At 33.5% G+C, this 24238-nt stretch overlaps 1 long non-coding RNA gene and 1 pseudogene across 5 annotated transcripts; one reads left to right on the top strand and one right to left on the bottom strand.

Annotated features, from left to right (window-relative positions):
* The first annotated feature begins 982 nt into the window (after positions 1–982).
* Positions 983–1999, top strand: LOC145015048 (dehydration-responsive element-binding protein 1A pseudogene; annotated as a pseudogene).
* A 2204-nt stretch (positions 2000–4203) lies between these two features.
* LOC145018836 (uncharacterized) lies at positions 4204–12085 on the bottom strand. 5 transcript variants are annotated; one of them, XR_013667198.1, is made up of 7 exons: positions 11823–12085; positions 10780–11325; positions 9897–9973; positions 9431–9553; positions 8982–9084; positions 8767–8820; positions 4204–4588 (listed from the first exon to the last, which is right to left on the bottom strand). It is a non-coding gene; the product is annotated as an uncharacterized LOC145018836 (long non-coding RNA). The 5 variants fall into 5 exon arrangements; XR_013667199.1 differs by lacking the exon at positions 4204–4588 and adding an exon at positions 6612–7015; XR_013667200.1 differs by lacking the exon at positions 4204–4588 and adding an exon at positions 7453–8675.
* Positions 12086–24238: the final 12153 nt, after the last annotated feature.

Here is a 24238-nt window from a genome sequence, read left to right as displayed (position 1 = left end):
AAGGTGGAGAGGGACGTTGGACCCTCAATCATTGACATCAGATTTGCAAAACCCTCAATTGTCGGTGACGGTAACTTGAGAGTGTTTATGAGTCTGAGGTTACCAATGGTGCAAATCATTTGGGTGGAGCTCGTGTGGAATGATTTGTGAAACATCTGATGGAGTTTTTTTAGGGTTTTTGAGGGTTAGAGGTGGGGGGAAGACTAAACTCCTTGTAGATTTTTTTGAATAAAGTGGAGGCATCGGTAGTTTATAGAGGAGCTGCTACCATAATGTTAAAAGGGAGATAAAACAAGACGGAGTTTTTAATTTTGAGATTTCATTTCTCCCATTGCCTATTAAAAAAACGTAACGTGAGTTCATGACAATAATTATTAAAAAAAAAAATGAAGGACCTTTTAAACCAATATACTAAACATCGTTGGACTACAATGACAATAACTTTTCCGTCTTTTATATATAATTAAAGTTTTTTTTCGATTTTCTTAGGGTAAAGTTAAATTTTATTATATATACTTTGCTATTAGAGGTAATAATTTGTAAAGAGGACTCACCATGATAAAGAGGACTCACCATGATGCTATCCTCCTTATTTTCTATTTTTTTATTTTTATATTCCTATTTAATATTTTTATTAATCAACCGTGAATCAATTATTAAAATTTTGATTAATTAAAAAATATAATTTTTATTCATAATATATTAAAAATAATTAATTAATAATTATAAATTTTTATTATAAATTATAATTAATTTTACAACTGTAATTTCCATCCTATAACCTAACAGGATATATTAACTAGAAAATGATTTTATTCTACTTCACTTGCAACAAATAAATATTGGACCAAATACTTATATCAATGATTGTATAAGGACCAAATTTGTAATATACTAAATATCACGCGGTTAAGAAATAAAATAACTGGTTCAGGCTCCTTCATTCCTCCTCCACATAAATCCCCAGCTGTTTTTTTTACTTTCTCCAACCGACTAATCCACACGCCCCCAAATCGGTATATATACATCTCGATTTGCATATCACTCACTTAAAGTCGCTCATTTTTTTTTAAAAAGCCTACCAACAATCCATAACTTCACTGATAACTTGAAATAACTACCAACAGACCATAACGTCACTCTTTACATCCAAAGACTACAAGCACAAGCAACGTATGGACGCCTTCATTGAATACCAAAACTCACTTCCAGTTGTCTCATCTGAAAATCCTCAGCTAGCATCCTCTTCAAACTCAAACAACACAAGAAGCACCGGTGGGGATGCAGTTGCTGACTCAGAAGTCAAGCTGGCTTCACAAACCCCGAAGAAGAAAGCCGGAAGGAAGAAGTTTAGGGAGACTCGACATCCGGTGTACCGGGGAGTGAGGATGAGGGATAACGGGAAGTGGGTTTGTGAGGTGAGAGAGCCCAACACGAAGTTTAGGGTGTGGTTAGGGACACATCCTACTGCTGTAATGGCAGCTAGGGCACATGACGTGGCTGCTTTGGCCTTCAGGGGACGATCGGCGTGTTTGAACTTTGCTGACTCTGTGTGGCGGCTGCCTGTCCCGAAGTCTAACAAAATAGAGGATATACAAAAGGCCGCTGCAGAAGCGGCGGAGGCTTTTAGATACACGGACACGGAGGAAGCAGTGGAGAATGTGGAAACAAATGAGTTGCCGGAAGTTCAGTCTTACGTTGATGAAGAGGAGATTTTTGAGAGTTCCGGATTTTTTGCCAGCATGGCTGAGGGATTAATGGTACCACCTCCTCCTCACACGATGGGGTATGGCAACTATGGAGATAACATGGACTTTTGTGCTGATGGGTCTTTATGGAGTTTTTAGAGTTTGTGTGATTTACAATTTACATATTCTTCTTAATGAATAAGTTGCGATAGGGGCGAACTTTGATTGCCCATCGTACCTTTGGGGCCCATCCTATAAGGGCCTAAAAATTTCATTGGTTGTGTAATGTTAATATATATTGAATTAGGGAATTGGATTGGTTTCGGATCGACAGGTCACGGGTTGGCGGGTTAGAAAACATAAACTCAATAAAACCCGTATAATATATGGATTGACAGGTTGGAAAGCTCAACTCAATCCAAACTATATAACCCGTTTAAATATATCGGTTTGCGAGTTTACAAGTTAACAGGTCAAAACCAACCGGTATAACCTATTTAATAAATAAGCAACACAGTTTAGAAAAATGAGTTTTTTCAACATAAAGTCATTAACATAAAAAAAAAAAAAAAAAAAAAAAAAAAAAAAAAAAAAAAAAAAAAGGTTTTCAACATAAAATCATTAGGTGATTAACATTCAAATAAAATTGAAAAAATAAATATATTTATACAAAATGCAATTGTTCAAAAATACCACAAAACTAATCCGATAATTAATTCATATTTCTTCATCCAACACTCACTTCTTCATGATGACCTTCAAATAGAAACAATATGTAAAATTAAATTTATGATATTATGAAAGCTACATAAATAATTTTATCCCTTCTATTATTTGTACTAAAAAAAACATATCAAATGACAACTTAAAGTATGTTGGAATACAATGATACGAAATATTAAGAATACGGAAGGAAATCAGATTTCATTAATATATATATATATATATATATATATATATATATATATATATATATATATATATATATATATATATATACACACGAGTTGACCCACGAACTCAAATCGGTAACCCAACTTAACCCGTAAAATAAAAGGGTTTACGAGTTGGCAGGTAAAAAATCTCAACCAAAAACTTTTTTTTTATGTTGGATCAGTATCGGATTACAAATTGGGTCAAAAGTTACCACTCTATAATCAATATTTGAATTAAAAAATAAGAAACATGAGAGAAAGTGAGAATAGCAAAATTCAAAGGTCCAAATTTGATACATTAATAGGACCAGAAAGAAACATCATAAATATAATCACTATAAGAATAATGGGCATTAGCGGCGACAACCACTTTTAGCGGCGACACATAACTTTCGAGTTATGTGTCGCCGCTAAAAGTGGTTGTCGCCGCTAATGCCCATTGACCACGATCCGCGTCCAAATATGAGGTGAAACCTTAGCCCTTGATTTTGTCCCTAATCCAACGATTGAAAATCGATAACGTACATACTAATAGCGGCGACTCCAATAGCAGCGATGGTGTTGCTGCTAATACTCGAAAATTTTGATCGCCAAAGTTCCCCCCCCCCCACCCCCCAAAGATATGGCCGATAATACTCAAAAAATTTGAACATCAAAATTCCCCCCAAAAGCGTCGCCGCTAATACTCAACATGTCGTCGCTAATTCCCTTCGCAACTATAACCCCCTTCAGCTCCTTCTTCCCTCTTCCCTCTTCTATGAACTCATTTATATGTAGAATGTGTCTTTTGTATATGTATGTGTATTATGTATGTATTTATGTATTAGTATGCATATATATATATATATATATATATATATATATATATATATATATATATATATATATATGTGTGTGTGTGTGTGTGTGTGTGTGTGAGTATTTTTATATGTGTATTATGTATGTATTTGTGAATTATCATGTATGTATATGTGTTTTTGTATATGTTTTTGTATGTGTATTTTGTATGTATGGATGTGTTTTTGGTTTTATGTTTTTATAAAGTTTTTATATTTTATAACAGTTTTTATAATTTTATAAGGTTTGTTTTGTATATGGAAAGAATGTTTAAAAGAAAAACTAAAAAAAGAGAAAACTACAATTAGCGGCGGTGGGGATAGAAAGTATTAGTGGTGACACGGTATTAGTGGCGACGGTAAGCATTAGCAGCGACAAATTGGGTATTAGCGACGAACCAACAACGGTGACCATTTATATTAAAAAGTATAAAAAAAGAAATTGGGAATTTAGTCTTCGATGCTAGAAGAAATTAAAAAGTTTGACTTTTATTATTAGTAACTTTGTATCTAAAGATATATAAAAAGTGTTTTTCTGAATTATTATAAATGGTTAGACTATATTTGTATATTTGGCAATATTATTAATGATTTAAAAATAAAAAATAAAAAAAAAACGGGCTAGAAATAAAGTACTTCTTCCATAACATTTTATACTTGTAGGAAAAGTAAAACCAGTTTCAAATATGTTAATAATTGTGTTAAGTTTTATAAAATCAGTTTATGTAAAACTCTTCAAGAAAATATAAATAAAGAACATTTTAATTTTTCAAATATTTACAAACAACAAATCTAGTAACATCTTTAAAGATACACCAACTCAAAGAACTAAACTAATTGAAAGATTAACACATCTATTGAATTGAGATGAACCCTAGCTTATGACCCCTAATTTATATTGCGTGTCGAGAGGATGAGAGTGTATGACAGACGAAGAGAGATGAAGAACTGAATGAATTAACCCGCGTTCGTCTCTATGTCTTCAATAAATACTCCGAGTAGTTTTCCTTAATTTAGTTCGTGCACTTACTTTCAATAATATCCTCATCACATTAGTTATATCTTCTGTCTGTTATAAGTTCTTCTAGTTATCCAATCTTCAACTTCTAGCAACTTTTCATATTAGACCCTTGCATAAAATAAAATTGAATTCTATTATTTTCAAAACTTAAGATTGTGACACATCAAGATCTTTTAATACCTCTTTCAATCTTAACTTTGAAAAGATTTGTTTATAATAGTTTTCTACACTAAGAAGTATGTTGAACTTGATTTAAAGATTTCGTGAAAATATGTGCATGTCACTCATTCTTGAGAAGATGTTTTGACTAATTTTATTATTCAATTTAAAACCTTTTTCAAACAAAATGCATAGCCATTTCATTGTGTTTTATTTTTTTATGAAAACATGGTTTAGTTATAATTGAATGACAGAACTGTAACGACTATTTCAATTCGGAATCACACTTTATATTCAATTTTTTCAACAATTTAATAAACAACATAACTTCACAAGTAATAAAAACCAAGGCTCTATACTCAGATTTGGTTGGAGATTTAGAAACTGTTTGTTGTTTTGTACTTTTCCAAGAAATTAAAGATGTTTTTAGCAAATGAACAAATTTTATAGTAATAATACTTTTATAGTAATAATACTTTTTCTCCTATCAGCATCCACATGAGCAACCATCTTAGAATTCCCTTACCTGTATTTGCTTCTTTAGTATCTTAGAGTTCTTGTAGCTAAGTTTAAATGTGATTTTCTAGCATAATGCATAAAGTGACTCAATATGTGAATTATAAACGAAATATTAGGACAAGTTATAGTTAGCTCTGTAAGTATTCCAATGATTTTTTTGATAATTAGTATAAATTATTAGTACATCATTAGAGTTAACACCTTCTCCATTAACAACGGTAAACAAGTCTAAAGGTGCATTAACATACAATTCTAGGAATATTAATTAATATTTCAATACTAAGAAAAAACTCTAACACACCCAAATTCCTAAATAAAACCTTTTGTATTTATATAATATATAACTTTTTTATTTCTAACAAAGAATTAGCAGTCAAGATTATATCTTCTCAAGCAAAGTAGTAAAAGACACGTTTTATAACAAAGTATATAAAGAGTAATTATTCATGCTTTGTTGAAAACCATAAATAATAAAAAATAGATTAATTTCTCATTCCATTCGTGGAGTTTGTTTAAGACGATACAATGATATTAATAACTTACAAACTTTGGTTTTGTTTCTCTGAAAAATACCCCAAAGGCACAAATTACAAATACATGATTTGTATTTAGGGTTTGAATATCTAAGTAATGTAACCGGTTGACAAGTTCTTTATTTAAAAAAATATGGTCGTCACCGAGTATGATCATTATTCAAAATTTTTACATGGCATATATGGTGATTCATAACCTCAGTATTGTCTACGTCTATAGACATTATGAATAGGAAAATATCTTCATAGAACTTTACGGCCCATATATAAAATAAATATTAATTGCTGAACTAAGAACCTTGTATCATTTTTTAAAATTCGGAATAACTGAAAAAGACATATTTCAAAACATAACTCAAATTATGATCAACATTCAACTTTGTAGCAAAATATTGACAACCAAAAACTCTAAAGTATTTAAAGGAGCATGTTCATAAATCATCTCAAAAGGAGAGTTGCCCATTAAAATAAAAGAAGTTTTGTTGATTAATTAAAAATTTTCGTTCTGATAGAAAACAGGAGTATCTGAGTGATACATTCGTAACTCATCTAGAGAGTTATAAGATTATCTCACAACTCACTCCACTTACAACACCACAACATAACGGTGTGTCTGACATAAAGAATCATATTATTAGATATGGTTCAATATATGATGAGTAGAAATACTCTTCCTCTAAGCTTTTTGTAGTTACACCTTGCTAACAATAACCCGTATTTTGAATATGGCTCCAACCAATAAAGTAGATAAAACACCTTATGAGATTTGGAATGTAAAAGTTTCATCTTTATTTTACTTAAACGTATGAGGTTATGAAGCTTATGTAAGACAAGAAGCTTCTAACAAATTAGATCTCATATCTACTAAATGTTTTTTTTGTAGGATATCCTAAAAATTATATGGGATATTACTTCTACCTTCTCACTGAAAATAAAGTGTTTATTGCTATAAAGGTTTGATTCTTACAAAGCAAGTTTCTAATGGATAAAGCGATTGGGAGACATGTAGAACTTGAAGAAGACCGACAACCTAATAGACCAGCGGTTGAATCTAGTACACAACAAGAAGTTATTGAATCTGAACAAATTATTTATCATGAACTTAATGAAACAAGAAGTGTTTGCATATCTTGTAGAGCTCATCAAGAACCAAAGAGATATGGATTTCTCATTGATGAGTGTTTTCGTGTGGATTTCGATGAACCCATCAAATTACCAGAGTGCCATGTGCAAATTCTGAATATGACAAATGATTTGAAACCATGAACATTAAGATGCAATCCATGCATGAGAATCACGTATGTGACTTGGTAGATCTGCATCCCTACAATAAGACTATAAGGAGTAAGTGGATTTTCAAAAAGAAAACCAACATGGATCGACTATAAAGCTAGGCTTGTGGAAAAAGGTTACACTCAAATTCACAGTGTCGACTATGAGGAAACCTTCTCTCCCGTGGATATAATCAAGTCCATAAGGATACTATTTGCCATAACCAATATTATGACTATCATATATGGAAAATGGACATCAAAACAGTTTTTCTTAATGGATATTTATATGTAGATGTCTATATGTCTCAACGTAAAGGTTTTGTTGGCCCAAAGTATCTTGATAAAGTGTGTAAGCTTAAAATATCCATTTATGCATTAAATCAAGCATCCCAAAGTTGGAATCATCACTTTGATGAGAAAATCAAAGACTGGTTTTATTCAAAAGGAAGATGAGTCTTTTATTCAAAACGAAGATGAGTCGTGTGTTTACAAAAAAAAAAAAAAAAAAAAAAAAAAAAAAAAAAAAAAAAAAAAAATAGTGGGGCAGTGTCATATTCCTCGTTTTGTATGTAAATGACATGTTGATCTTTGGAATGATATACCTTCTTTAAGAGGAGTTAAGGCTTAGCTTGAGAAATGTTTCTCAATGAAAAACTTAGGTGAAGCCACTTATATTCTTGGTATAATGATCTATAGAGATTGATCAATGTGACACATAGGTTTAAGTCATAGTGCATATATTGACAAAATTTCGAAAGATGTAAGAATCTAAGAGAGGATTTTCGCTAATGACACATGGAACTATATTAAGCTTGTCTTAATGCCCTAGCACAAAAGTTAAGCTAGAGATAATGAATGGTAATCCATATGATTCTGCAGTTGGATCCATCATTTATGGTATGTTATACATAAGACCGTATGTATCGTATGCTTTGATCACGACAAATAGATACCAACAAAATCCAGGTGAAGGTCATTGAATTGTTGTAAAGAACATTTTAAAGTACTTACAAAGAACTAAATAAAATATTCCTTATATATAGGGGTTTGGAAGAAGAACTTAGTATAAAGTATTACACTGATGTTATCTTCCAAATAGGCATAGATGATTCTAAATCGTAATTTGGATTTGTCTTCACTATTAAGAGAGGCGTGGTTTCTTGGAAAAGCTCCAAGCAAAGTGTGGTTGTGCAATCCACTACAGAGCCAGAATACATTGATGCTTCAAAAGTAGTATTATGAAGAAATTTAATAAAGATCTAGGGTTTGTCCCTTCATTTTAGGACCATCTAGAGATTTTGTTATAATGAGGGTGCCATTGTGTTAGCTAAGGAACCCAAATCACATAAGAGAACCAGGCACAAATCCAACAAAGATTCAACTATATTCGAAATATAGTTGAATATAGATGTTTGTATTCGCGAAATTCTATAGATCAAAATGTTGCAGAACCATTCCTAAAGCCACTACCACCGGCAAAACATGAGCATCATGGTAGAACTATTTGGATATTGGAACATTGCAAGCAACAATTATATAATGAGCTTGATATATAGTGATATGATACTTTCATTAGTGTTTGTTGTGCTCTATGTTATCATATTTAATTCTCGAATAATTGCAACCAAGTTCATAGATGATTGTGAAGAGGCAAGTATTGGACATGACCCATTTCAAGATCACTTCGTGGATTGTCATCATAAGTGACTCCTGAATAAAATATTATCTTTGTATCCTTAGAGCTAAGATGTATATTAGGGGCTCAAGTATGAGGAGTATTGTGCTTTAATATCGTTCTTACCTGCTCTTTAACCAGGCAGTCATGTCATAAGCTCATCATTAGCTACAATATGATCTGCATAAGAAGCATATGTAGTCAAAAAGAGATTTGTTTCTCTTATGTGTTAAGAGTGAGACATCTAAGGCACCCGACTAAAGTTGAACATCAAATGAGAATGTGATCCACGTCTCATGTTCAATATGATGTTTAAAACAAATGGATAACTGATATGTCACCTAAGTACTTCAATCGAAGCTATAAGCTATTGGGAATTTGGATGTTGAATGGCACTTCATCATGTGTTACTGGGGGTACTGAAATGTTGCTAGATGTTCACCACTGTTTTCAATGATATAAGTATCATATCATAATAAGAACAAAATTTAATGGTCACATTTTAATAAATTGACTGGCCTTTTGCCTTTTTAATATTACAACCACATATTTCCCAACATGTCAGTTGAAAATTGACCACACATCTTTTTATTTTGCGAAATAACATCAATATTTTCACAAAATATGATCAAGTGTGCAATATGATTGCAATATATGATTTTTTTTTTTCCAAATAAATTTAATGTTTTTTCAAGCGGGGATTGTTCATAAAGCAATTTCTCAATTGGTAATTAACACATTCTATTGGCAAAATGTACAAAGTACAAGAAATTGAGGAAAAAAATCAAACCTGAAACATCATGAAAAGGAATATACACAAGCGATCAACGCTATGTTAAATATGGTAGAACGTTTGTTACTCAACAAAAGAGGTTTTCCCACGACATTTGGTGATGCTTGAGTTCAATATATTCTATTACAAAAGAGTCAAAGGTGGTCAAAGAAATCAATATGTTGACTTCCCAAGAAAAGATCATAAGATAGAATATGTTTGATTTACATGATGGTTTCAAGTAAAAAAAATGAATTTGTGTCAAATGGCCAACCAAGTTTAAGGCAACTTTTAGACCTCAAAAAACATAGATGGTGTGAAACAAGATAAAGAATAATGCATCATTAAAAAAAAGTTATTTAGAAGGGCAAATTGGTAATAAACAAAGTAAAGTATGTTTCTATTATGGTAAAGAAAATGTAAATGCATCATAAGTATTAAAAAAATAGGAAAGTATGTTTCTATTACCTATAACAAAGCTTACCATAAGTACTTATTGAAATCATCATAATCTCTTGGTGCAGAATGAGGAGCTTTCCCATTTTCATTGTTGTCAACTTCCTGAAAATAAATAAATAAATAACAAGACTTTTCACATACAAAAGAAAACTCTTGAAATGGAGATAATGGCAAAATTGTAAATACACAAGACATACTACAACAATAACATTATAAAGAAAACATATGACTTGTTGGAGAAATGTAACACCATTTTTAGTAATACAACTAGTGGTTGGCTTTGCAAGTTGCTCGCTTAATAATCCACACAATTCGCCTTCCATCTATTTATTAAACTTTGAGTAAAACTTCTAGAACATAATAATGGTTTTATACACCTACATATAAAATAAAATACCTTACACGATGAAATATGTAGCATAAACATTCCGGAAGGAATATAGCATTGGCAGCTTCACCCCATATCAAAAAAGTAGAAAGAGATGAAAAGTACATCCTTTTCTCTATTAATATTTGAACCGCAAAAGCAAAAGAAAAACTAAGGGATCTGAGCTCTAGCTAACCCTAAAAGATCATAGGGGTAGAAACATAATAGTTCTAAACCAGAAGGGCTACATGAGATAATAAAGGGATGTAAATCAAGCTACAAAGCCTTTTAAGTTTAACTGTACTCATAGCTCTATGCTCCTAATCTCTTGAACTAATTCTGACTCCGATTCTCTATGAAGGAATTCTAATTTCACATCCAATAACATAACAATATTCAGCTATGCTCGAGGGTTATTTAATTAGCATAATTAATTAAATATATATAGGAAGAGTAGGAACAAAATTGTGAGATATAGATGAAAAACTAACTCGATATATGTTGGAACAAAAATATTACAGCTAATCGAGACATCAAGTACCTGTAGAAGAAGAGATGTCGACGTGTGTTGGAGATACAGCGGTGGTGGTGGTGATGACGACGTCAGCAGCGGCACAACGGAAGTAACGGCGGAGTTATGTCCCAATGTCGACGATGAGAGGGCGATAGTGCGTTCATATTGGCGAAAATTAGAAGAGAAATAAAAAATGAAAATTTAATATTATAACTGAATTTTCATAATTACTTTAAGAATTATTTTATGTAATATTTTTTATTCAATAAATTCTTAATGGCATATTAAATCATTGTGTCACCAATATTAACTATGAACATTAGTGACAAAAAATATTACGTGTCATTACATACATTAAATTTTTAGTGTCATATAAAAAGTGTTACTAAACAATATATAATATAATGATATATAGATCAAACATATATCATTAATTAAAGAAACTATATTTCATTTTATTTGTAGTGCAATCTTGAATTATTTCTACACCCATATAGCTTAAGTGTCACCTCAAAGTGTGTCTCTTCATAGAAACAGAAAGTCACCGTTACCAGACATGGAGGACAAGCAAATCTAGAAAAGAAGAAAAGAATAAAAATAAATAATGAAATGTTTGAATGTATACTTTGAAAGCAATTATCATTAAATAATTTCACATACTATCTCCATAATTAGTGTTCACATTTGCTTCCCCAAAATCTAAATATGAGTATTCTGACTATTAAAAAAAAGAATATAACTTTTATCCTATTCCGTGATTAATTTGTAGAGTTCTCGAAACAGTTAATATAAAGTATCCTAATAAGTGAAGACTATATGTTTTTAAGAAATTAAAAAAAAAAAAAAAAAAAAAAAAAAAACAACCTACTTGTAGCGAAGGGGATGATCATTTTGAGAAAACAAATTAACATTCAATCTATCATTTTTTTTTTATTAACAAAAAATAATGTATAGAACTGAAATAACTGCTATAACACTAATTACTTAAATAAAAAAACTAACCAATCATTCAACCAGTAAACAGCCAACCATATAAATGAGAAAGAAACCAAGCGAAAAGTCAAATATACCTTGACCCCTTGTATTGTTGTCTTGTTCATTACTGAGAATGGAAAGACCGAAGAAAAATCTCTGAAGAAAACTCACTGGGGTTTGAGTGATTACTGGTGATTGGCGCAAAGGATTTAAAGAAACAAAATAAGAGGAACACTAAGAGAGTGAGACTTCAACTGTTGGTCGAGGTTGAATCTTGTTGGATGACAGTTGCAAAATCGATATCAACCATATAATATACGTAAGGCATGATGTCGCTTTGAGAAACAATAAAAATGGATTTTCGTTAGTTAATATTAATAAAAATAAAAATAATACTATATAAAAGTGATAGTATATAAGTAATGATAAACTACAAAAAAAAAAGTGAGAATTCCCTATTTAAAAATAAAATTATAGTTGGAAAACCTAATTGTATTATAATATTATATGCATGATGTCGTTTGAGAAATAATAAATGAGGTTAAGGTGGTGGGGTAGTTGACGCTACCTGTTTCCTCTGTAGTAGCAACCTTTACCAAGGTGGCATCGTCGACATCTTCCCGCCACATCGTGCTGCACTGCTGGCTCGTCTGAGTCGTCTCAGCCATGCGTTTTGATTCGAAAAGCATTCTAGACAATTCTCAATTATTTAAAAGATTATATTATTATTTTTATTCAGATAATATTATGACATCTGTTGCGCTTAGCCATACATTTTTGGTGATAAAACAAAATTATTTAATTACTATAAGTAGAAAAAAGCACCGTTGCTATCATATTCTTTCTCAAATTATTGGCTGTCATTGTCCACTACGTGAGTAAGACATGCTTTTCAATTTGTTTTTTTTCTTTTCTTTTATTTTGTATTTAATCATTTGTTTTCTAATTAATAAAATTTGAAAAGTTTGTGAATACTTTTAGTTTTGTGACATAAGCTTCATCCAAATACTTTTACACGTGTAAGATCATAAAATCCACGACACATTGATAAAGTTTCGTCACATATATTTTGAAATAAATGTTTAATGTTATAACTAATTGGTATGATTTCGGGAATAATAGTAATTTTTTTTAAAGTTACCTTCAAGTCGTAAAATAGTCAGAAAAACCATTTAAGAGAAAGATAAGTATTTTATTAATTTATTACAGGTTAACAAATTTATTAGATACTAGGTAGAATTAATTAGAATTAATCATAATTTATTTAAAAATATAGAGACTGAATATTAATTGTTTAATAGTTGGGCAAGTATACCATTCTAGAAACGTAAAGGGAGTAGACAGTTTTTAGAGGCTCTAGCAGACATAAATAGGGGATGTGTAAATCATATATTAACATGTCATTAAATAGTTTTTGAAACATCCCAAAAATATAGTCCAAAAATTTCGTTTTTAAAAATATAATAAAACCATAAACGTCATTCATTATAGAAAAGCATAATTCATATATCTTCAAAATATCATAAACATCTGTCAACACATATCAAAGTAAAATCATCCCAGACTAAACAATGGTGTGTGCACTGCAGTTATCCCGAACTCTTCTCCTTGCTACTAGAAGTACCTGAAACCAAAACTAAAAACTGTAAGCACGAAGCTTAGTGAGTCTTCCCAAACTACCACATACCATACACATAATCACATAACCATGTACATTAGGCCCCGCCCCGCATCGGACGAATCCGACATCAGGCCTCGCTTGGCATTGAACTCCGCTCGGTATACAGATCTATCTCTACCAAGCCTCGCCTGTCTCTGGGCCACGCCTGCTATATACATACAAACATATAATCATAATCATGCTAGTACATAATAGTCAAACACAACCTTATAATTGCTAGTGTCAAGGCCCCGCTTATCTTGGGCCTCGTCCCTATTCTGCTAATAATGAGATATGGAACCCCGTCCACTCTCAGCTAGTGATAAGATATAGGTCCCCGCCCACACTCACCTCCCTATCAGGCACATACAAGTATCACAAAGATAACAAGTATAACTAAACATGCATTCATTCCTCAGGTACCACCTGACATCGAACCGTAGCTCAGAAACATACATATAAAACCTTCCTCAGGCCTCGCCCAACATCGGACCAAAATACGAAAACATATAAACTACATCGGGCTAACCTCGTCATCGAATCAAAATCTAGTATACACTAACATACATAAACGGGCTGGTATTGGTGCCTTCGACCAGTTCCTACTGGAGAAAACTCACCTCACAAGTTGACTGCAAAATCCCACGAATAGACCTCTCGCTGCTAGCTGGAAGATCCCCGAACTGCTGATCTCTCGACTCCCCAAGCTATCATTACCAACATAATACTTAGTCAGAAACTGATAATCCTTGTTAGGGTAAATAACCATTTTACCCTTGGTCAAAGTCAACGCTTGGTCAAAGTGAAAGTCAACCTGAGTTGACCAAACTCGTGGAGTCACTCCCTTGACTCGCCGAATTCCCACGCTACTCACTGACGAGACAAGACGATTCAACTCGTCGAGTCCTTCTACAGACTCACCGAGTCCTGCCCTTCATAGATACGGGACAAACGAAACCGACTCATCGTGTTCTCCCAAGAACTCATCGAGTTCCTCTGTCTGTTTGGCTATCTTGATGAATTAAGCCCCTACACATTAGATCCAAGCTTCATACTTCACATAAACCCCGAAAATGTCCTTTTAAGGGTAAAGTTTCCAACTTTACCCGTTAATACCTCTTCTTAATGGGTTTAGCTCAAACCCTAACTCCTTGGGACCTAAAACTTGGTCCTTAAGCCATTCATACATTAAACTAAAACTTACAACCACAGATCTAAACCCCTAACACTACTTGACACGTAAAGCTCTCACCTCTCTCTTCATGCATGCCTTTTTGAGCTAAAAAGGCCAAAATGACACTCTATGGCTTGCATGGGGGCTCTAATGGCATAAAGTTTGTACCTTTATGCCCTACCAACCTTTCAAGGTCTTAAATCTGGAAGAATACCCACTTGGGTCGTCCATTCACCAATAGTTATCATTCTTGGGCCAAAACCCTTATAAAAAGAGGAAAGAAGAGATCTAATGATTAGTGGTCAAGATGAACACTTGATTCCAGAAAATGTAGCCAAAGAAGTGTAGTTTATGGATCTACTCTCTTCCTCTTAAGTCTTCTAACTTCTTCTTCTTCTTTAAGCTTTAAGAACACACAAGATTACTCACAATGGCTCACACACTCATAAAATGCTTGAGGGTTTCGTGGATTAGGGTTTGGGACTTGGGGGTTGTAGATGAGACCATAAGGTGGGGATTAATATGCTTAAATAGGGTGAAAAACCCTGAATCTAGGGTTTCCCAAACCCAGACCAACTCGTCGAGTTGTTTTCTCAATCCGCGTCCTAAAAGCTTATTTATACTCTTCGAGTTGTCCCCCTAGGACTCGATGAGTAGATCTTTAATTTGCATAATATATTTCCTTAATTAGCCTTCTGGTTTCCGGGTGTGCAATTCTTCCCCGCTTAAACTGGACTTCATCCTCGAAGTCCCCTATAATCACCTACCCCTCAAACATCTCACGCGCCACGCCCACAGCGTTCCTCTTACTTATCTTGGACCACTGGTGTTTCCTACCGCTACCGGTACTTGCCATACCAGAAGTACTACTATCATCCCACGCAATCAATGGTCTTCCCAAAGGAAACTAAACCCAACCATCAAAACCTTCCAAACCTGATGAAACATCACCTTAATTGCCACATAGAGAACTACTTCTGTCTTTCCGAGATCTGAAATCTATAATGGCCTGTCTCCCTAACAGACCATCTATGTTCCAAAAACTACCATGACAAAACCTCATCAAATAATTGTTCAACCATAAAACTCCTCACCCTGATTATATCGATGCTACCATCAGAAAACACAATCCATGTCCATAACCAGATGTAGAATACTTATACTTGATAGGAGGCTCAGATAAACCTTCGAATAGGAGATCCATCCCTAAAACAGTTAGCCTCAGATGAGAGCTATGCAATAGGGTCAAATCAATTACTCTGAGATTATCCAGTCCAACTGTAAGTGTCTTCGCTCTTCTGATCCACAAGCCACCCTACACACAAAACCTCATAATCACTACTTATACCCGCACATCACGCTGCCTCTTCTCTAATTTCCAAAGGAACCAGAACCTCCTAGGTCCAAACTTATATGTCCACTAACTAGAATACCGGATTCCACTTGGTTACTGAACCAATGATTACCCTCTCATTCGCTCCCAGCTATCAAAGTTGTTCTATCCACCTTGCCACTCATGGATCTATAAACCCTAGAATCCCCAATCCTGTATCTCGACCCCAAGATATCTATCAGGTCCCACATGCCTTGCCACGAACGCATGGGCCTCGCCCATGGTTCTCATCCAAACCACACTACTGAGTGGCCTTGCCCCAAGGTCTAACCTGTCTAGGGCTACGCAGGTACCACTTCACCTTAATTCCTATCTACCTATTATTTCCTGATTCTGATCATGCTAACTAGGAGATACGGGCCTTTCCCACACTCTGTTGACTAGGATATATACACCCCCACCTACACTCCGCTAACTAGGAGATATGGGCCCCCGCCCATACTCCGCTATCTGGCTGCTAATGAATGTTGTGGCTAACCCACGGTCTTACAACATTTTCCACACTATCTAGCTGTTAGTGAATGCTACGACTATCCCGCGGTCTTACAACACTCTTCACTTTGTCTAGCTGCTAGTGAATGCTACAGCTATCCCATAGCCTTACAACACTTTCCACGTCGATCATGGACACGATCTAACCTCCTAGTTGAATTCACATTCTGATGGAAATTTACTCAATCTGATTTCCCAAAGCCAACTATCGAATTCCACTGGTCAAGCAAATTTGATTGGAAGATCAATCTCCCAAACATCCATGGACATTGATAATGACAACATTGGAAGTCCAGAAAATTTTTCTCTTGCCAATGGAAAGGGATCGACCAAGGTCAAACCGTTTGACTAAATGGTAAAGAGAAAGGCTAAGTGTGAGATTATCCCATGTGCCATTCCAAAAGAGTCTGTTTTTTTTCTTTTGCCAAGAGAAGGAACATTGGATGTGAAGCTGCCATACCTACCTAAAGGATCGTAACGATGGTAAAGCCAAAATGTGTGACTCTACTCCACGTAGTCCATTATCTAACTACATTAAGTTTCCATTTAGTGATTCTTATTACATGATGTAAAGTTACATTTTAATGTTTTGCAGAATCAAAGAAAAAGAAGGAAGCTTAAAGGAAATAGCATGGTGAGTCTGATCATGAAGAAGTGGATTCCAATCGCATGGTTTGATAATCAAATGTTTGAGCGGCTGCTTAGGAGTTATGATAGATTGCTTAGTAACATTCAGAAACATAATTTTCATATGTATTTGCGTTGTAAGGACAAGTTTTCTGCATTTTATAAATAAAAGAAAATTTTTGATTTTGTCTTATTTTTTATTTCCATGCAATGTCATTTGTGAATATTAGTGTTTTATATATTGTTAGCAATAGATTTGATTCTTAGTTATATATATATATCATTTGTGGTAAGTGCCATAGTTTACCAAATAAGGAAGGATTCTCATCACCAAAGTTTCAATTGGACAGAAACTTGGAATCATGCGACTTGTATTATGTGATGAATGAGAATCTTCATTTCTGGGAAATTAAGACTAATTCCTAGTTCACATATGTATGTGAGTCAAGTGAAACACTTTAAAATCAAATGCACATTGATGTGTATTGGTTAGATCCACCATAAGAGTGATAAAGACTATTCGTTATGATTTACTAATGAAAATATGGTTATGCTTACAAGATTAAGTGTAATTCTAATACCTTGATAAGTTTCAAAGAATAGGAGAACAAATAAGAAGAATCAATTAGGCAGAAAGATAAAAGTTTCTCCAATCTGAAAGGAAATGAGAGTACTTTAGTTTCATGTTTTATGATCATACTAATTATTATGGAACCATGTCACAATTGATCCTCTAAGGATACCTTAGTGAATTTATATGACTAAGGAGAGATATCGGGAATTGTTAAAATGGTTAAAATAAAATAGGATGAGTCATACTTCATTCCAAAATCGAGTCGTAGAGTCTTGAGTGACATATCCTAAGTTGGTTTATAAAACATCATGAAATGTGGAGTAGAAAAATGTTTTCTTACTCTTACACATTTGGAATTGGTAGTTGTGATGTTTTAGCTAAAACAAAGACCAACTAAGACCAATTAAATGAAGCATTTTTCTTAATAAGAGCCCGCACTAACTCTTGAATATTTGTTTGTCAAGGAATGTGTCTTGACAAGAGAATCTTATATGTCAAGAGGTCAGTGGGAGTCTTAATGATCTTGAATAGCTTCAAGAAGTAATCAAGAATGAACCTATTATTTATCGCTAGCACACGACTTGAGGTTCGTGTGGTGTTGACACATTCTTGTTTCTATGCCATTCCAGTTAAGTTGACTATGCATGTGAGTTCTATGAGTCCTCATTTGATCGTATAAGGCAAGTCACCTTGATAAGCGAAAGTACATTAATCTGTGTGGGTGAGCTGATCAATAACTTGGAAGCAATGGTAGGCCCTTGTACTACCAAATGGTAAGAAATTAATATTGAACAATTTCAGTCCATATGAGTTCGGATTTGTCACAAACCTTGTCTTGTGATTATGGTTATGACAAATTCACATGGATAGGAGCACATGCACCATAAAATCTAAGTGGCAAATGTTTCTCTCTGCTTCATAAAAGGATCATGAGGAAACAACTTCACTAAGTAGATTTAAAGAAATATCAGTTGTGTTAATTGCATTCTCAAATTCGATTATGATTACGGCATCCCTCTTCATAGTTCAAATTATGAGAAATGGCAAATAGTCTGAACATTCGAGACTTACTGCTGTAAGTTCTAAAATAGTTTAGATACACATATGAGCTATCTAAGGAAAGGTGTATGAGTTTGAGAAGCCTAGATAAAGCCTTATTGAAGCATCTTGTATTAGAAATCTGAACTTTGTTAAGAAAGTCAATAAGTATTGATTTCTAGAAGTCCAACTGATTTCTGGGTACATATCAAACCTAGGGGGAGCATAAGTGTTATGCTAGTAAGGATATAATTAGTGTGATAGTGGGAGCATAATCATTATGATAGGTGTTGTGGGTTAGCAATGATATTTATAGGAAATAAAGTTTTGACATGGAAAGGTGCAGAGGTTGAAAAGTTGTTTTGCTATAGTAAGGGAGAGGATACCTATACTTTATTTCGATTCTAAAAGTTTAGATTGAAGTGTTAATCAGACTTAGTCATGAGCATATATGAATAACAGGTTGAAATTTTTCAACATTGGAAATTCTAGACTAAACCAGTTCAATTAGAAATAGAAAAGATTGGGGAACCATAGCCCGACTCGCCGCGTCCTATTAGCGACTCGCTGAGTCCCTCAACGTCTAAGTCTACCAAGTTGATTTTAATCGGGCTCAATGCACCTAGAACATAGATCTGACCTCCTAGGATCGATATAGCATGTAAAGTTACAAACTTTATGTGTATGCATGAGTTAACTAGCTCATAAGGACCCAAGATGAAGTCTACAAGGTGCATGGGACTCCAATGGCCATAAAGTTGGCACCTTTATGCCATAGAGACCCTTAAAGGTTCAAGATCTGAATATACAACCCCAAAGATGCACACAATCCCAAAAATGGCTTCACTATGACTTAGAAAAGGTATAAAATAGCCCTAAATAGAGATCTAAGAAATGAATAGTAAAGGTATCAGTTTTATACCTCAAATGAGCTGGAAGTGTGTCAAAGCCTCTAGATCTAATTACTTTCTCTTGATCTCCCAAGCCTCCTCTTCCTTCTCAAGCTTTAAAGACACACAATTGGCACACAAAGCTCAAGAACACTCAATAAACGATTAGGGTTTCGTGAAGAGAGTCTGAGGGTGATGGGGGCTGGAGTGGAGGCCCTATAAGTTTCTTAAATATTATGTAAACCCTCAAATTTAGGGTTTCATGCAGACATGTCTACTCGTCGAGTCGAGGCTTCCGACTCGGCGAGTAGATTCTTCCACCCGCGTCCAAATTTAGCCTCCACTCGACGAGTTGGGGCCTCCAACTCATCAAGTCCTAGTGTAAAAGTGCAAAAAATCTTATTTAAAATATGTACCAGGAACAGAGCATTACAGAAAGTTCCCATATATATATTCAATACATCTTACATGTCCGGAAGCATAAAAATATGTGATTTTCAATTTATTCTAGAATTAAATCTTAATGCAGACACAATCTGATACTTGCTACTTATTATTAGTGGATTAATGTAATTACGGTTTTAACAACTTATTAACTGGAATTATAAAACCCTAATTCAAGTGATCAGTCATAAAATAATTCTAAGTAAACATTTATGAAACACAAAATTGAAACCACTAGATAGAAGTACAAATTAAAAACCAAATATAGTGATTAATCCCATAAAGTTTTTGAGTATTTACATAAATGAAACTAAGGTTTTAAGCTAGACATGACTAAAAATAAACCAAACAATAAATAAGAAAAATAAATAGTAAATCTGATTAAACTAATGTAACCGATCGAGTTGTTATTCTCATATGTTCATAAATTGTCGGAAAAACGTCAAAAAGACCGGAAATTCGCTTGCAAAATGCCTTAAAACAAAATTTGTTTTTTTAGGCGCAACATTTAATCTTAAAGAAATTAGGAAACGACCCATTTTTTGTTAGGCACAACTTATCATTGTAAATGGAACATGACCCGTATTTGGTCTTTTTCAGCGTTTCGTCTTTAGACTTCATTCTAAGCTGCTTCAATCCAACTATTAGATTCTTAACATGTTTCAGTTCCAGTTAAGCTTAAGCTCCAAATATGCTCCAAGCTACGTCTAATGCCTTCGTAATATCGTTTCACTTTAATTTACCTGAAATAAACATCAAAACAGGAGCAAGAAAGGTATTTGGGTAAAAACATGAGTTGTCCAATTGTTATACTAAAACACATATAAATGTAGAAAACATGATGCAAAACAACACCAAAACTAACATAAAATGATATATAAAGTGGCATCTAACAATAATCTTTACAAAAGTATAGTTTTTAAAGAGTATGTCACTTTACGTAATTTTTATCAAAATATAGTTTTTTCAAGATGACACTTGTTTATCTAATTTTTCAACACTCTATAGTATGTCCTCAACGAGTTTCATATTACAATGGGAACATGTCATGGAAACCCTTAAACTTCCCATTTTTTTCTTATAGATTAGTATTTTTTTTTCGTAAAACCCTAAAGCTTGTAAATGTTTTTTCAAAGATGACATTTATTAGGTAAGACTTCCCTTATTCGGTTATCATACCACATAATAGGCCACTTGGTTGGTTACCTTGTCATGTCACTATATTGCGTTTAAGTAAAAAAAAAATTAACCACTAAAAATTTATTTTTATTTCGAAGCATAAGGTTTTTTTTTTATTTTTTAGAAGCAAAATTTCATAAAGTCTGCGAACTACCTCTACAACCCTCTACAATAGAAGAGGTGGATCAAACGACTGCAGACTGTAATAAGAAGTCTGTTTGTTTTTTAACATCTGTTTGCTACTGCATATATTAGAAAATTAATATAAACTAATTTTATAATCCGAAAATAGTTTTTTAATACCCAAAATTTAATAATGTATGATATTTCGGCAAAAATTTATGATATTTCAGCAAAAAAATAATGATATTTTAATAAAAAATAAAGATATTTTTGCATAAAATAATGATATTTCATCAACAAATTATTATTATTCAATATAAAAAAAAATCAACAAGAATAAACATAAAAAAATGAAAAAAAAAATGTGAAATAAGATTTTAGCAATATATAATCAGTATTTTAGTTAGAAAAAAAGAACAATAAGAGGTTGGAAGATGTAAGAAGAGATAAAACAAGTGCTACGCCAAGAAGAACGTGCACAGAGGTTTTTTAATCCAAAAACTTCTGAAAAACAAACAGCTACGGGATTAAAAGTGTTATGTGTGTACTGCGCCGCACAACAATAAGAGGTCTTAAGAGGTTTTTTCCAAAAAAAAACAAACACCTAAATGTGTATTATTATGTATTTAGAAACATAAATATGTTTTAAAAGTGTAAATGTAAATTTTTATATTTTTAGAAGTAGTATATAATATTTTTTTATTACATTATTATATATAAATTTAATTTTTTAGGATTATAAATATGCATTTTTTATATTTTGGAAGTATAAATTCATTTTTATAGATATAAATATGTACTTTACAATTTTGAAGTATAAATATATAATTTTATTTTAAAAACACAAACATATATATATATATATATATATATATATATATATATATATATATATATATATATACACACACACACCAAAAGTATGAAAAAAAATACATATATAAATAGAAAATATGTTGATTATATGATAGATATACAAGTTACAACCCAAAATAATATTAGTCCTTATTAGTGGAGATTATGTTACCATCACAACAAGATTATGTTTCCTAGTATTCTAGAATATTAGTTAGTGAAGATATCATACATATCCTATACTAAAAATAGTGTATCATAGCCTGCATATATACTTGTATTATCAATGAAATAGACATGGATTCAAGATAATATCAGAGCCCGTAATCCTCTGAAAACCCTTCTCAACCACTGATCTTCTCCTTATTTCTTTTTTCTTCTATCTGATCTTCTTCTTCCATGGATCCTAAAAATCACCCAGCCATCACTGTTACAAACATCAGAAACTTCATTCCATTCACTGTTGAAAAACGGTTAATACACTTCATGGGCTGAGTTATTCAAAATACATTGTCGTGCTTTCCAAGTTGAAAATCACATCGAACCTCAAGTCAAACCGCCACTAACCGCTCCCTTTTCCTTAACTGCCACCGAGGCCAAATAGGCCAAAGTAACCTCTGAATCTGACATTTGGTCTCATCTAGATGGCATTGTTCTTCAATGGATCTATAGTACCATCTCCAATGATCTTCTTCACACCGTCCTAAAACCTAACACTACTGCCTCATAGGCTTGGCAAGCTCTCAAAAATATCTTTCAAGATAATCAAAGTTCAACGGTTGTCTATCTTGACAGTAAGTTTGTCTCCACCCGTCTTGATCATCATCCCAACATCTCCTTTTACTGCCAAGCTATGAAGATATTGGCGGATCAGCTTGCCAACATGGGAAACCCGGTGTCAAATCAAAGGCTCATTTTACTATTAATTGTTGGTCTCAATTAAAGTTACGAAGGAGTCGCCATGCTCATATAACAAACTACTCCTCTTCCTGATTTCTATGAAATCTGATCAAAACTAATCATGGAAGAATCTCACAAAGCTCATCAAGCCGCCACAATTGCAACTTTACCTAAATTCAGCGCCACCGCCACCAGTTTAACAACATCCACGACACCTACGAACCCCAAAAACAATGACAACAACAACCGATTCACTCAACAACAATCTGATTTTACCATTTTTTGTGGATGGGATCGTGGCAGAGGAGGTCATGGTCGGGTAGATCGAGCAACAATAGGGGACGAGGCTTCAACAACGGTTTGCACCAACCTCAACATACTTTTGGTACTGGTACACACTCCTATCAACCATGGCCTACACCACCTCTTTGGGCATTCCAAAACTACTCACCGTTTCCTTATCCTACACAACAACTTGGCAATACTAGACCTCCATCTAATGGACCTATTCTTGGAAGCCGACCCCAATAGGCCTATGCCACCTCCGACTCCAACTACATGCCAATAGATTTGGATCAGGCTTTCCACACGATGTCGCTCTACCCACCTGACACAAATTGGTATGCTGACACTGGAGCTACTTCCCACATGACGAATAATTTAGGTAACTTCACGTCTTATCAAAAGAATGGCCCTTTTCAGAATATAATTGTCAGTATTTGGTTCCACCATTCCAATCCAAGGTACCGGACATCAAACTTTGCCTTACCCTTTCCCTCCTTTAATTCTCAAAAATGTTCTTCATGCTCCTCATGTTATAAAAAAAAAATATATGTTCGTCGGTTCACCACTGACAATGATCTTTCTGTGGAATTTGACCCTTTCGTTTTTGATGTGAAAAATTTCCAGACGCAGACACCACTTCTTCGATGCAATAGTTATGGCGATCTTTATCCTTTCACACTTCAATTGTCATCCCAAATTACATCACCCTCAACTTTTGCTGCAATAACCAAGGATTTATGGCACCATCAGCTTGGACTTTTGGATCCGATATTTTATCTTCTTTACAGTCTACTTTGAAATTTACTCTAGTTCTAAAACTTTTTCTCCTGTTTGTTCTTCTCGTGTGTTTGGAAAACAATCTAAATTTCCTTTTTAT

This window comes from Lactuca saligna, chromosome 9 (assembly GCF_052625555.1).
Source record: "Lactuca saligna cultivar CGN05327 chromosome 9, ASM5262555v1, whole genome shotgun sequence".
Lineage (NCBI taxonomy): Eukaryota > Viridiplantae > Streptophyta > Magnoliopsida > Asterales > Asteraceae > Lactuca > Lactuca saligna.
This window is presented reverse-complemented; position numbering and strand designations above follow the sequence as displayed.